The following is a 13,571-nucleotide window of genomic DNA, read 5'->3' as shown; positions in this document are numbered from 1 at the left end:
CTTGTAGGTCTGCTATTTTTGAAAAATCAAAGAACGACTGACATAGAAACATAGCTTTTTCAGAAAACTGTCAGGATGTAGAAGACATTTATAGAATCTGATCTCAGGTCAGAATGGGTTTAAGGGTTAAGGCACACTGACACCGATAACAGTTATAAGTTAAAAAGTGCAGTACATTTTCCCCAAGCAAATCTAGGTAACAGCGACCCAGAGACCTGTCCTAACCTCGGGGGCTATACTATGGCTACCCGTTTCTTCTGGGTCAAAATGTGCAGAAAACTGTGTCCAACCACAGGGGTACAGTAAGTATAGTCTGGAATCTTATAACTGTACACACCATGAAACAGTTTGTCATGCCACCCCGGCGGACCCATTTGTCTTCATTTTCCTAATGGCCTACTCAATGCATAATGATTTGTCCTGAAAGAATACAGAAGCTCCTCCAGAGGATCTGGCTAAACAATGCCTGCCGCTCTTCTGTGTATTGGTCTCTGAGATGGCGGACAGGAGGGACAGGCACGGCATTTTTCAAACCCTCAAACAGATTAGAGATAAACGTGGAAAAAAGCATGTTGAGGTCAATCGCCTCCTAGTTTGGCCTTTATGCGTTTACATCCAGATTTACACAGATTTTGACCCCCCGAAAACGGCCGTGAGAGAGAGTCACGTGAAAATGATGAGCTGCTGAAAACAATGAGTGTGTAGAATAGATCCAGAGGTGAGTTGTGGGATCGTTGTGATGCTGAAATGCACACCTGAACATGCAGGTGTGCCTAGGAGCATATTATGGAATAATTGGCATGCATTTTCTATCTGCATTTTGGTTGTTAATGTGGTTACTTTGGAGTACAGCATGATTCTCATTTTAAGCCAGCTAGGCCTCTGGAGACCTTTACGAAGAAGCCGACGATTACTCTCTGTCCATAAAGAGACTAAGACACCCCTTAAAGAGTCAATACTATTCTATACGGGAAAGGAAGGTAAAGTCATTGTGTTGAAGACGGATACATTGATCAAATCGGTAAAAAAAAAAAAATGCAATAGATTACCCCGGTATTATTGATCAAGAAGCTGGAATAATGTTCTCAGTTTTCAGAATTACTTAATATTAGTAATAGTATAAAAGTTTTAGATATTCACCAATTTTAAGTTTTTCACAATGATTCGGTTGAGATTCAGAATCTTTAGGGTAAATTCACAAATGAGTGAGGCTGAAACAAGACACATGGCTGGTTGTTCAAAGACCCCTAGAAAAGTTCTCCACTACCTTTTAGCCCAAAAATAGGCTTCTACTTCTAACAAGGGGGGGGGGGGGGGGATATGGACCTTCAGGTGAGATGCCATTAAACAAAACTTTCCAACTTCCCAGAGAAAAATCTATACTCCCTGTTATTGCACAATAGCATCCTCTCTGGTCGGGAGACTGGGGATGGGGTTTAACCCATTCTGACCTGAGATCAGATTCATACGAGGTTTCCACTGGACACACACTGGTCTGACTAACCCATTCTGACCTGAGATCAGATTCTAAAAATGTCAGTCGTTCTTCGATTTTTCAAAAATAGCAGACCTACAAGCTCGTAGCGCGCCACCGAGTGGCGCGCTACGAGCTTGTAGGTCTGCTATTTTTCCAATAGCTAAAGCACAACATAATGCTAAGTCCAAAAGGGATTCCCGTCCAGAATAGGTTAAGAGCTGACAGCGCCGAACAACATGTAACAGGGATTTGGGATGATGGCTGGGGGCCACTTTCAAACTGCCTGTGAAATTACTCTCTCTCTCTCTCTCTCTCGGGGGGTAGGTAGGGGGTGGGTGAGCGAGGGTAAGGAGAAGGTAAGGGCAGTGAGAGAGTGAGAGAAACATCCCCTTCATCAGGGAAGTGGCTCTGGAACCTCGGTGTGTGGTTTGGTCTTCTCTCACAGCCTGGGGAGCTCCATTAGGCTCATCCCTGATACGAAACAGCATTGGCTGGACAACCAGAGCCATGTACACCAAAAAGAGTTGACACCCCTGGAGGTTCTGTTGATCTGTGCTCCGAGGTAAAATATCTGGAGATTCTGTTGAAATTTATCGCAGAGAGAAATTACTATTTCTTGTGGTTAACGAGGTGTTTTTGTTTGATTTAAATTCATGTTACCAGCTATTTTGTTAACTATTCCAAGTGAAGTTTCAACCTTTTCAACACAAGTATTATGCATGAATCCAACCAGGTGCGCCAAGACTACAGCCGTAGGGTAGGTACCCTCACAAAAAACATGCAGTAATCCTGGTCTCTAAACTGCCTCCCCCTGGCCAGCCGGGGCGCCTGATGGAGGGGAAAGGAACTGGTTGGAATAACGTGTTCCTCCACGCGCTATACGTCCAACCAGGGAAACTCCCCCCTGTCAGGTGTAAAGGAGCAACTTGGACACTCGGGCATGAAGGAAGCATGAGTTCAAGTCCGTTGCTCTCCCCAGGTTGGCAGAGGGTGTGTAGAGCCCAGGATCACATTAGATAATTGACACAGGGGTGAAGAATGAGTTACAAAATCGTGGGATGAAAAAAATTAAAAAGAAAAAAAGACTACAGCCGCTCTCACTGGCCACACATGGACCCTCTGCCCACACATGTTAACACAATGTTGGCCTTGGACATGTATTTTATATCAAAACCATGGGGTGCCCTTAGACGTGTATAGGCGTCATAAGGTATTTTTTATTGATATTAAAAAACGTTTTTTTTGTTTGTTTTTTGTGTCTGTGTTTGGGGTGAGCGTGTGTTTGTGTGTGTGCCTGACGTGTGTGTGTGTGCCTGTGTGTGTGTGTGTGAGAGAGAGAGTGCGTGCGTGCGTGTGTGTGTTTGTTTATTTAAGCGGTGTGTCAAGTGGCCAGTCCAGGCCTGGTTCTGGATAAGTATATCATTTGAACATCCTCTGCTAAGTAAAGCAAGCATTTTGATACTCATGCCTTTGCTTTTACAATCACATACTAGTGAGAATAAGGAGTTTCTAAGAAAAGTAAAGATAATATTCCCCTGAAAAGGATTCGGCAACAATTGTATTAATCTGTATAGACTTATTATAGCCTATACGTTGTTATATCTTTAAAACCAGGAAAGTGTCCGTGTCATTTTAGATAACAAAAAAGGAAGAAAGACATTTTTCAGAAAACCTAGGTTAGGATTTAGAAGGTGTTTTTAAAATCAGCCTCAGATCTAAATTTGTTCAAATAAACAACTAATTTGTAGGCAACCACTCCCGTTTACCATTTGATACAGAGACAGTCATAGCTGCAAGACTAACTATTCAGGAGGAGAAAAACTGTCATTTCTTTAATCCAAAATAAGTTAATAGCACAGGCAGACTCTCCACATACTAGAGCATGTCTGAAATAAATGTCAGAGCTGAAATGAACTGTAATGTAAATATGAAATAAATGAGTCCACAGAAGTGAACCTTTCAAGCCTGTTTTCTCAACTCGCTGTTTTCTGCAAGACATTACTCTATTAAGCCATATCTCTAAAACCAGTGGGTCAAACTGAACAACCAACATGTCAATTTGAAGCTACGATTCCCTGCTTTCACATGACATGAACACCAACACTCAAGGCACGTGTTAATGTTACCCAAATCTGTGCCCAAACTAGAAGAGACTGGTCAATAATGAAATGACTGCATAAAAGGGAGATAACCACCTCCTGTACAGTTCAAAAAGTAATTATGGACAGTTCTCATAGCGAGCCTCACGACACTAAAACCAGAGAAGAATGGCTACAAGAAGGCAAGGAGGCAGGCAGGCCCAGACAAGGAGCACCGGGTGGTGGTGGTGGTGGGGGAGTTAAGCAGCGCTGTGCTTCTACAGTGGTAAACACACCTATATCCAACCATTCCTGTTCCCTCCTCCTCCTCCTCCTCCTCCTCCCACTGCTCCTCCAAGCCCCAGAACAGAACCCCAGGAAGGGGATGCGCTCAGCGCACTGTGTGCTGCTCTGAGATAAGGCTCCTTCGGCAGAGGAGCGGTCTGGCTGGCTATCGGGGGCCCTTCCTGCTTTGCTCTGCTCTCTCTCTCTCTCTCCTGGCGGGGGGCTGCTGGGGCTGGGCAGGGAACACAGGGAGGACCCACAGAGAGAGAGGTCTCGGAGAGAGAAGAAGGAAGGGGGAGAGAGGTGGGAAGACATTCAACAGGCCACCTCCTCTTCAAGATACTCCAGTTTCTATCTGTCCCTCTGCTAATGGAGCCAGTGTGGGGAGAGAGTGCCATGTGCTCAAGGTGCCAGGACATTCAGTTCATCCAGCACAACAAAGGAAGAGTGGGTGAAGGTTTATCACGGTGCCTGTGATCTTGCGGCAAGCCAAACAGGTTAAATTCAGTTCTATGCTGTATAAGTATTAAGTATATAGGAAAGTCTTTTTGTAAATACATAAGGTTATGAGATGAGATAAATTAAGGTTGAAAACATGTGGTTTTCTGAAGTCTCAAGTTAAAGAAGTAACGAATAACGTGTTCCTTCCACGCGCTACGTCCAACCAGGGAAACTCCCCCCTGTCAGGTGAAAAGGAGCAACTTGGACACTCATGCATGAAGGAAGCATGAGTTCAAGTCCGTTGCTCTCCCCAGGTTGGTGGAGGGTGTGTAGATCCCAGGATCACATTAGATAATTGACACAGGGGTGAAAAATGGGTTACATAAATCGTGGGATAAAAAAAAAAAATATATATATATATATATATATATAAAAAAAGAAGTAACTAATTTGTTGAATGTGACCCTTTGTAAATAAGCAAATTATGGCTAGGCATTTTTTTGTTGCCCTCGTTATCCGAGTGTGAGTGTGTTAGTAAACCGAGTAACGTTAATGGCATAATGCACAACTGTACTTGAGGAAAAACCTACATTTCAATGGTTGAACGGTCGAGGCTTTGATACTATAGAAGAGTAATTGTTGGTTGCGTTCTAGATTCTTGGAACCTATTGGTGCATTCATGGAACCGGCGGCCATTTTTTTTGGTTCGAGTTCCGAACCAACTTTTAGGGTTCTGGAACCAATTCATTCTCAGTGGAAACACTCTGAACTGGTTCAATATTAGGGGGGGGGGGGGGGGGGGGGGGGGGATAACCAAACCGGTTCAACTTGGGTGAAAAAAGGGCCTAAATCAAAATTCATTGGCACTTGAGTAGCAATAGGTTATGTGTTCTCATTAACGAGATTAATGCGAAACGGGTATAATTGTGTAAATAAGTGAGCAATGAGAAATAATTGATCAAATACAAGTTAAAGGGTAAGACCACTTTTTTTTAGGTTTGGGTTGTGTCGTTACTTTGCCATGATGCAACTCCAAATGTGGACAAGAAATAAAAAATAACTGCTCCAGTGATTAGAAATTGATAATTCAAAACATGCTCCTCATTGACTTACATTGTAGCTAAAACAGCTCTCAAAGTCACTCTTTTAGTACGTAAACAAACACAAACAATGTTGATTCAGACAATAGAGAGCATCACCAAAACTCATGTGGTTTTATTTTTTCATAAAAATGTTAGATTCCTGTTGATTTTACTATTTGAAGATCTGGATCCACGGATCCAGTACGGGTTTTCTTCCAATAAAATGGACAAATCAACAGGAAGATCCAATGTCAATTTACATTAACGAGTCATGTTTTAATGTTGTCTTGGCTGTCTATTCCAAAACAAAATGGCAAAAACTACTTATCATGGATTACTAAACCCAATGTTGCGGAACGTGAAGGTGTGTATAGGAAGTAAAAACTAACGTCTAAAAAAACTACATGGAATGCTTGAATGTGAAGAGTAGGGGCCGATTCATACTCCTATTTTAGAGCCGAATAAAAGTCGGTTCGGCTCTGTAGAGCCTACAATGTGATGACGTCATTTGGCTCTGTAGAGCCTACAATGTGACGTCATTTGGCTCTGTAGAGCCTACAATGTGATGACGTCATTTGGCTCTGTAGAGCCTACAATGTGACGTCATTTGAGGTTCAGTAGGGGGGGGCGGGGTACCGTCCTAAAGTAGACTCTTCGGTGCTACTGAAAACTTCTGACGAGCCAAAATCATTTCGGCACTACAGCGCCGAAACAGCGGTAAAAATAGGAGTATGAATCGGCCCTTTACAGTATGTCCTAATAATCAGCTTCTGAAAGAAGGAGAAAAAAAAAAGTCACCTCTGGGACCTTATATTCATTAGCATTTGACAGAGCTCTGGTTACCCATTTATTTCTTAAAAAAAGTGCCCGTTTGCATTACTCGCAATCTTTTTCAATAACATCCAGCCGATATCGGTTGGTTCTCTAATTGCACCGAATGTGCCTTCATTGTCCTGCCACGATAATAAATTTGGCGATGGTCGAGGTCTATGGATCAGGCCTGGATTACACAGCTGTCCCTCCCTGATGAGCAGCAGAGTTCCACCGGCCCCATCCCTCATCAGCCTGACGTGGGCGGACAGGAAAACAGGTGGATACCACTGTTTATGCTCTGATAAATAAACATACCGCTCACTTTCACCATCAATTATTTCCAAGAGAAGATACATCATTCATTGCCGTTTGTAAGAAGCAGCGATGGAGCTGGTAAAAAGGAGATATTTGGTGTTACTTTCTGCAAGAAATACCGAAAGTAACATGGTTTACAGTAAGGAATGAACCAAAATGACATTGTGTACATAAAAAAATTTGAAATGTCTGAAATGGATATTCGACAAAATAACTAAATAATGTCCGACATGGAAGGTTCTCCACCTCAATTTATTTTCTAAAAAAAAAAAGGCACACCATCTTAGGTTCTTGTTTAGCTTCTAGAAAACAAAGTAGGAAAAAAAAGTAAGTTTGGCGTTGAAAAATTGCACTTTGCTCCTGGATGCAGGAACGTTTATCATAAGTAACAAATGAAGACAAGATTATGCATGCGGCATCACTGCCCTGCGCTTGTTTAACATTTGCAAGTGCTTGCCGACAATGCCCCCCAAGAGCATAAAGGTACCCCTCCCCCCCCCCGCCCCCCCAATCTCCTCACCAAAGAAAGAAGATACAGCGATTATTTTCCCCAGACGTGATTTATTAAGTTAAAGAGTCAGTGATTAAACGGGAGGGTGGCTGTGGCCGTAAACACTAGCCAAGGGGGCTGGCTGGCTGGAAGGAAATCTTTGGGCAGTTAACTGCACCACCAGGCGGTAATTACCCCTGGCCCCGTAGCATTCTATAGCTCAGTCCTGTAACTAAGAGACAGACGCTCGCTCTCCCTTTTCCCTTTTTTTCTCTCCGCCACTAATCTGTAAGTGTCAGCGAGAGCTGGCACGGCCTGCAGGGAGCCGTCCAGAGCTGCCAGGGAGGTAGATAGTAGGTGTGTGTGTGCGTGTGCGTGTGTGTGTGTGTGTGTGTGCAAACACACACGTCTCCGCAGGTGGGGGGTGGTGGTGGTGGTGGTGGTGTCACTTGGCGGGTCCCTTTTATTTTCGGCGGCAGCAACAATGGGTGCCCTGTCAACGGACACGCTTTTCTCTGAGAGGCGCAGCTTTTTGTTTGAGGCAATTAGATGTTATCCGAGAGTGAATTAGAGTTCCTGGGTTTCACAACAAACAGGGTGCCCATGTAGCAGCACGAGTGCTCTTTTTTTCCCTTTTTTTAAGGCCCGTTCCAAGACACTTCGCTCAACAATGCACGTTTTTCCACCGTGACTTCTCTCAACAGATGCATAAGTTGGGCGGCCAAATTTAGCTGAAAATAAAACCGCAATTTTTTTGGTGCAATGTTTTTGCCAACCAGTGTTGTTTTCGTCGACTAAAACTAAGACGAAAAAAAACCTTTTTCCACTGACAAAAACGAATGGAAACTAAATGAAAACTAAGCTATGATGACTAAAACTAAGACTAAATATACTGACAATTTCGTCGACAAATAAAAACTAAAACTAGACTAACACTAAGACATTTCCAGGTGACTAAAATGTGACGTTTCAGTCCAAAGACTATGACTAAACTAAAATCCAAACTCGAAACGAAAAAACAACACTGTTGCCAACTACATGATGTCATAGGGAGAAGAAAAAAAAGGGGGAATTCGAACCTTCAGGAAAGTAAGGTTAAAAAATATGGCCATTTCATACAGCACAAAATTGAGCAAATTCCACATTCCAGCTATAGTTTCTTGACCCCCACCAGCAGATATTCAACAGCGTGTATGTATAAGCCTCGGTGTAGCACTGAGTGACTCGTGAGACCTGTAACATCGTTAATTAGCATATTTTCGTTAAAAAAATAATAATAATACACTTTGCCTTTTTTTTTGCGCCGCTGTCAGCAAAGTTTCACTGCAAGCGCGACTCGACTCCGCCCACTGACTCCCTCATGGCGCCCTGCTGCTGCTGCTGCTGCCGCATCTGCCGAACAACGCAAGCCCCCGATGTGCATCGCCCCTGCCCCATATTCCTTAACCCATTCAGGACGGGACCACCCTTTTGGTGTTTTAAGCATTAAACGTTATACTATAGCTCATAGCGAGCTTGTAGGTCTGCTATTTTTGAAAAATCGTGAAAATGTAGTGCCAAATCTTTGAATATATGTTCTTTCAGAGCCAACGTTTTTTAACTCAAATCTTTGCTTCTGGGAGGGGGGGGGGGGGGGGGTCCCTGGAACAACATATTTTGAGATGGGGGTTCGGTAGACAAATGCATATCATTCTAGGGGCTCCTTGACATGGAAATGTTTGAGAACGAGTGACATATTAGAAACATGACAACTGACATAGAAAACTGTCCAAAGGCCGAGTGCAGCGCTATGAGCATGAATATATTCTTTCACAGCGAACGTTTTTTAACTCATAACTTTGCTTCTGGTCCCTGGAACAACATATTTTCAGATGAAAATATGTCAGGATTTAGAAGGCTCAGTCAGGCCTCAGGTCTAAATGGGTTAACCCATTTTGGTCGGGAACCCCTTTTGGTGTTAGCATTATGTTATGCTTTAGCTATTGAAAAAATAGCAGATCTACAAGCGAGCTTGTAGGTCTGCTATTTTTGAAAAAAATCGAATAACGACTGACATAGAAACATAGCTTTTTCAGAAAACTGTCTGATGTGTAGAAGACATTTTTTTAGAATCTGATCTCAGGTCAGAATGAAAACTGTCAGGATGTATAGAAGACATTTTATAGAATCTGATCTCGGGTCAGAATGAAAACTGTCAGGATGTATAGAAGACATTTTTATAGAATCTGATCTCAGGTCAGAACGGGTTAAGATGGCGTCGCCGGGGGAGAACTGGCGCTGACGTGCGATCCTTCATGTGGACGAGGCGTGGGCGTGGAGAAGAAACCCGCAACAGGTGCCACCCGATGAGGCTCTGGTCGCGGACCCTTTGTGCCCCGACAGGGGAGTGGGAGTGAGAGAGGGCTGCAGGGGTCACGGCGACCCCGGGGGGGTCACGGCGACCCGGGGAGCGCTGTGCCGTGCACCGTGCCGCCCGGCCCGTTGCCTGTCTGGGACTCGACTCAGGATGTCAAAACCCAGCAAACCGCAAAAATCTAAAACAATTTATTATCACCGCGCTACACACTTTCGTTTGAGCACAGTATACTGGTATTAAATTAAAAAGCTGCTACTGAACCATTATCATTATTTATGACATGTTTTAACCCATTTAGGCCTGAGGTCGGAAAAAAAAAAAAAATCGCTCTGAAAGAATATATTACCTATTCAAAAGATTTGTGCCACATTTTTACGATTTTTCAAAAATAGCAGACCTACAAGTTCATAAACTATGAGCTTGTAGATCTGCTATTTTTCAATAGCTAAAGTATAACAGACTGCTTGAAAAACACCAAAAGGGGTTCCCGCCCAAAATGGGTTAATTTAGAAAACATAAGATAGTATTACTGCACTTTCAGAGTGAACCGATTTGATTTATTCCCTCCGGGAAAAATCAACAAGGAATTCCCACTAATTCAGTCAGTGATGGCCTTTTGCCAAACTAACATTTATTTATTTACCAATTTGTCTCTGGACACTGATGAAGGCTGGACGGCCGAAACGTTTCGTCTATTATTCACTATGCAAGAATAAAAACTAAAGCAGTTATTGGTGTGTGCGCGACTATTTCTATTGCATGATTTAAACGGGTAAGTTAACGTACCATGAGTCAGAGCACGGTGGTCACAAAGAAAACCAGTTTGTCTCTTTGAGCATCAGATAAAATAGTCCCAAGCTCACATTACTATCCATTAAGTAAATATACCGTACTGTAAGTCAGAGGCTTATTACCTTATTGTTGGTATCGGCCAGGGTGTGTGGAAGTCTATCCCCCGTTTCAATGCGCTAGACCTCTGGGAGATGGAATGGTGAGGTGGAGAAGAGCGCAACACCTACCATCAGCTCCCAGTACTTACAACACCTACCATCAGCTCCCAGTACTTACAACACCTACCATCAGCTCCCAGTACTTACAACACCTACCATCAGCTCCCAGTACTTATACAACACCTACCATCAGCTCCCAGTACTTATACAACACCTACCATCAGCTCCCAGTACTTATACAACACCTACCATCAGCTCCCAGTACTTACAACACCTACCATCAGCTCCCAGTACTTATACAACACCTACCATCAGCTCCCAGTACTTACAACACCTACCATCAGCTCCCAGTACTTACAACACCTACCATCAGCTCCCAGTACTTATACAACACCTACCATCAGCTCCCAGTACTTACAACACCTACCATCAGCTCCCAGTACTTACAACACCTACCATCAGCTCCCAGTACTTATACAACACCTACCATCAGCTCCCAGTACTTATACAACACCTACCATCAGCTCCCAGTACTTATACAACACCTACCATCAGCTCCCAGTACTTATACAACACCTACCATCAGCTCCCAGTACAACATTAAGCCATACTACTCATTTACAGAGTTGGCGGTGCCCCGGGATCGAACCCACGACCATGCGGTCGAAAAGGCGGCTGCTCTACCAACTGAGCTACCACTAATCTATCCATTCATTTGGTACTTCTCAAACATTTTCATGCCAGTGACCCCCAAATTGATATGTATTTTGGCTGTGGTTTTTTTTAAAGATACTTTTTTTTTCTTCTTTTCTGCCTTTATTGATATCATCAAGTGATGATAGACAGTTAAGAGGGAGGGAGAGAGAAGGGGAGAGACACGCAGCAAAGGTCGCCATGAACGGGACTCGAACACGCAACGCTAAAGCCTACATGTGGCATGCGCCTGTACCGCTTGGCCAGCGTGCGCCCCCGTTGTGCCTTTTTCAAAAGGTTGCAATGCATCGCATAGAGATGTGCTTGTAGATCACTATTTTCAATTCAAGTATAAAAATATGACAAAAAATATGACAAAAAAAAAAATAAGATGTCAAAAATGCTCTTTCCGATCAAGAGAAATGCTCTCGCATGATCAGTGAGATGACCATGTTAAAAACTACAGTTCTGGGAGATTAACCGTTTCTCCCCTCCACAGCTTAAAAAAAAAAGAGAGGCAGAAATATAGCGGGCAAAAATATATATATATAACCGCAGGGGCTTTCTGTGTTTCCACCTTTCACATGAAGCTGGTGGCTTTAAAAAATGAGTAACTTTTGTTGATGTATGAATGGACCGGGAGTCTATTTATCAGCGGGCCCTCTGCGGTCGCCCCGCTCGGGTCCCTCAAGTCACACGCCGCGTCGCTCCCCTTTGACTGATTAATTAGCCAATCAGGGGGACATTTTTCACTGGGCGGCAGGATGGTTTATTTCAGCTAATGCCGGGGCTTTCTAGCCAAGGCCCGTTGGAGCCTCGTCGGCGCTTTCGTTGGGCCTGCCTGAGTGGCCGGGCAGAGGCAGAGGGGCCAGGGAGATAAATCAAGCCGGGCTGGCCCTCCCTGTGGCTCCCCCTAACTAAACCCCCTGAGGGGGTGGTGGTGAGGGGAGGGGAGGGGGACACAGGACGGCCAGGGGCACTGCTCGCCCGCCGATAAGCACAGGGAGCACAGGGCTGCCAAAGTGCCTTCATTTAAAAGTGGCCGGGGCCTTTCTGATATCTCAGCAGAGGGAGAGCCTGTCATTTGTCTTGCCGTGAGTAATTGTGTTCAGGGAGCAGCAGAGAAGGAGGAGAACAGGAGATGGAGGGAGCTCCCGGGGCGTGGGACGGGGTGATGGATAACGGAGACGACCGCAGATGGACAGGTGCTCCACCACCAGCTCCAGATACACTGGCTGGTCAAGGAGGGGTAAATAATGGTCTGGAGTATAGATTTTCAGGCGGCTACAGGAGGGGATTGATGGGGTGTTACGGTAATTATTGGTGCTCATGCACGTGTTAGCTTTTATTTTGATTCATACAACTAACACGTTTTTGAGTGGTGCAAACCACTCCAAGGAACAGCAATGGTCCGTGTGTACCATGAGCACGAGAATGACTATTAGAACCAGTAGGAGCGCTGTTTGCCAGAAAACAGAGAGAGAGATATTGCTGCACTGTTGCCTGCTAATGAGAGAGAGAGAGAGAGAGAGAGAGAGAGAGGAGGGGGGGAGAGGGGAGTTGCACCACTCAGTTCACACGGGTGTGATTTTTTTCTTCTTTTTCTACCATGTAAATTTCAGGTATTTTTTATGTCACATAGTTAACAAATACAATACATTTAATATATAAACAGATTTGAACCCTGGATAACTTTGATAATCACCCATTAGACCGTAATCATGGTTTACACTGTGAGGCTGTTGATATGAATTATGCATTATGATATGAACTCAGTCGAGAGGAGAAAATAAATGATTCCGTTCCACTTAACGCAGACAACACTTTGGTCTTTGGTGTGCAACATACGAGTGATGCCTGTGTGTGTGTGTGTGTGTGTGTGTGTGTGTGTGTGTGTGTGTGTGTGTGTGTGTGTGCGCGCGCGTGCGCCTGTGCTCCAGGGAGCGTTGTAAGCAGCGATAAGGGGCTAGCAGGAAGCACATCTCTATGGAGGAAGGAAAACCCCAGCAGAGGGGGGGCTCCTTGGAAGTGCAGGCAGGGGAGACGGGAGTAGGCGGTGGGTGGGACGGAGGGACAGAGGAGACAGGGGGACGGTGGGACAGCAGTAGGCGGTGGGTGGGACGGAGGGACAGAGGAGACAGGGGGACGGTGGGACAGCAGTAGGCGGTGGGTGGGACAGAGGGACAGAGGAGACAGGGGGGACGGTGGGACAGCAGTAGGCGGTGGGTGGGACGGTGAGACAGGGAGACAGCAGTACGTGGTGGGTGGGACGGAGGGACAGAGACACAGGGGGACGGTGGGGTCAGCAGTAGGCGGTGGGTGGGACAGTTTCAGAGAAGCTGATCCAGACTACCTTGACTGTCAGGGTGCAGAACATGCAACAGGCAACAGTACAGTTACTGTATGTACACCACGCTATAGAGCGTCGCAGTCCCGCCCCCCCTCGAGAGACCCGGAAAAGAAATCCCCGTTAATTTTCCTCATAGACTTTTCAGAAAGTATTTATTTAAAAGACGTTTACGCCGCGGACAAAGCCAACTCTTGTCGTGACAAATCATGACAAACAAAAAATTTCGGGCCAAACAAAGAAT

General features: G+C 44.7%; 1 protein-coding gene across 3 annotated transcripts in view; it reads right to left on the bottom strand.

Annotated features, from left to right (window-relative positions):
* Positions 1-13,571, bottom strand: part of pinx1 (PIN2 (TERF1) interacting telomerase inhibitor 1) — a 231,501-nt gene that overhangs the window by 197,285 nt on the left and 20,645 nt on the right. The window lies entirely within an intron of this gene.

Source organism: Protomyctophum bolini (genome assembly GCF_963924005.1).
Source record: "Protomyctophum bolini genome assembly, chromosome: 19".
NCBI classification, from domain to species: domain Eukaryota; kingdom Metazoa; phylum Chordata; class Actinopteri; order Myctophiformes; family Myctophidae; genus Protomyctophum; species Protomyctophum bolini.
The sequence above is the reverse complement of the archived record's forward strand: the minus strand, read 5'-3'. Positions and strand labels throughout refer to the sequence as shown.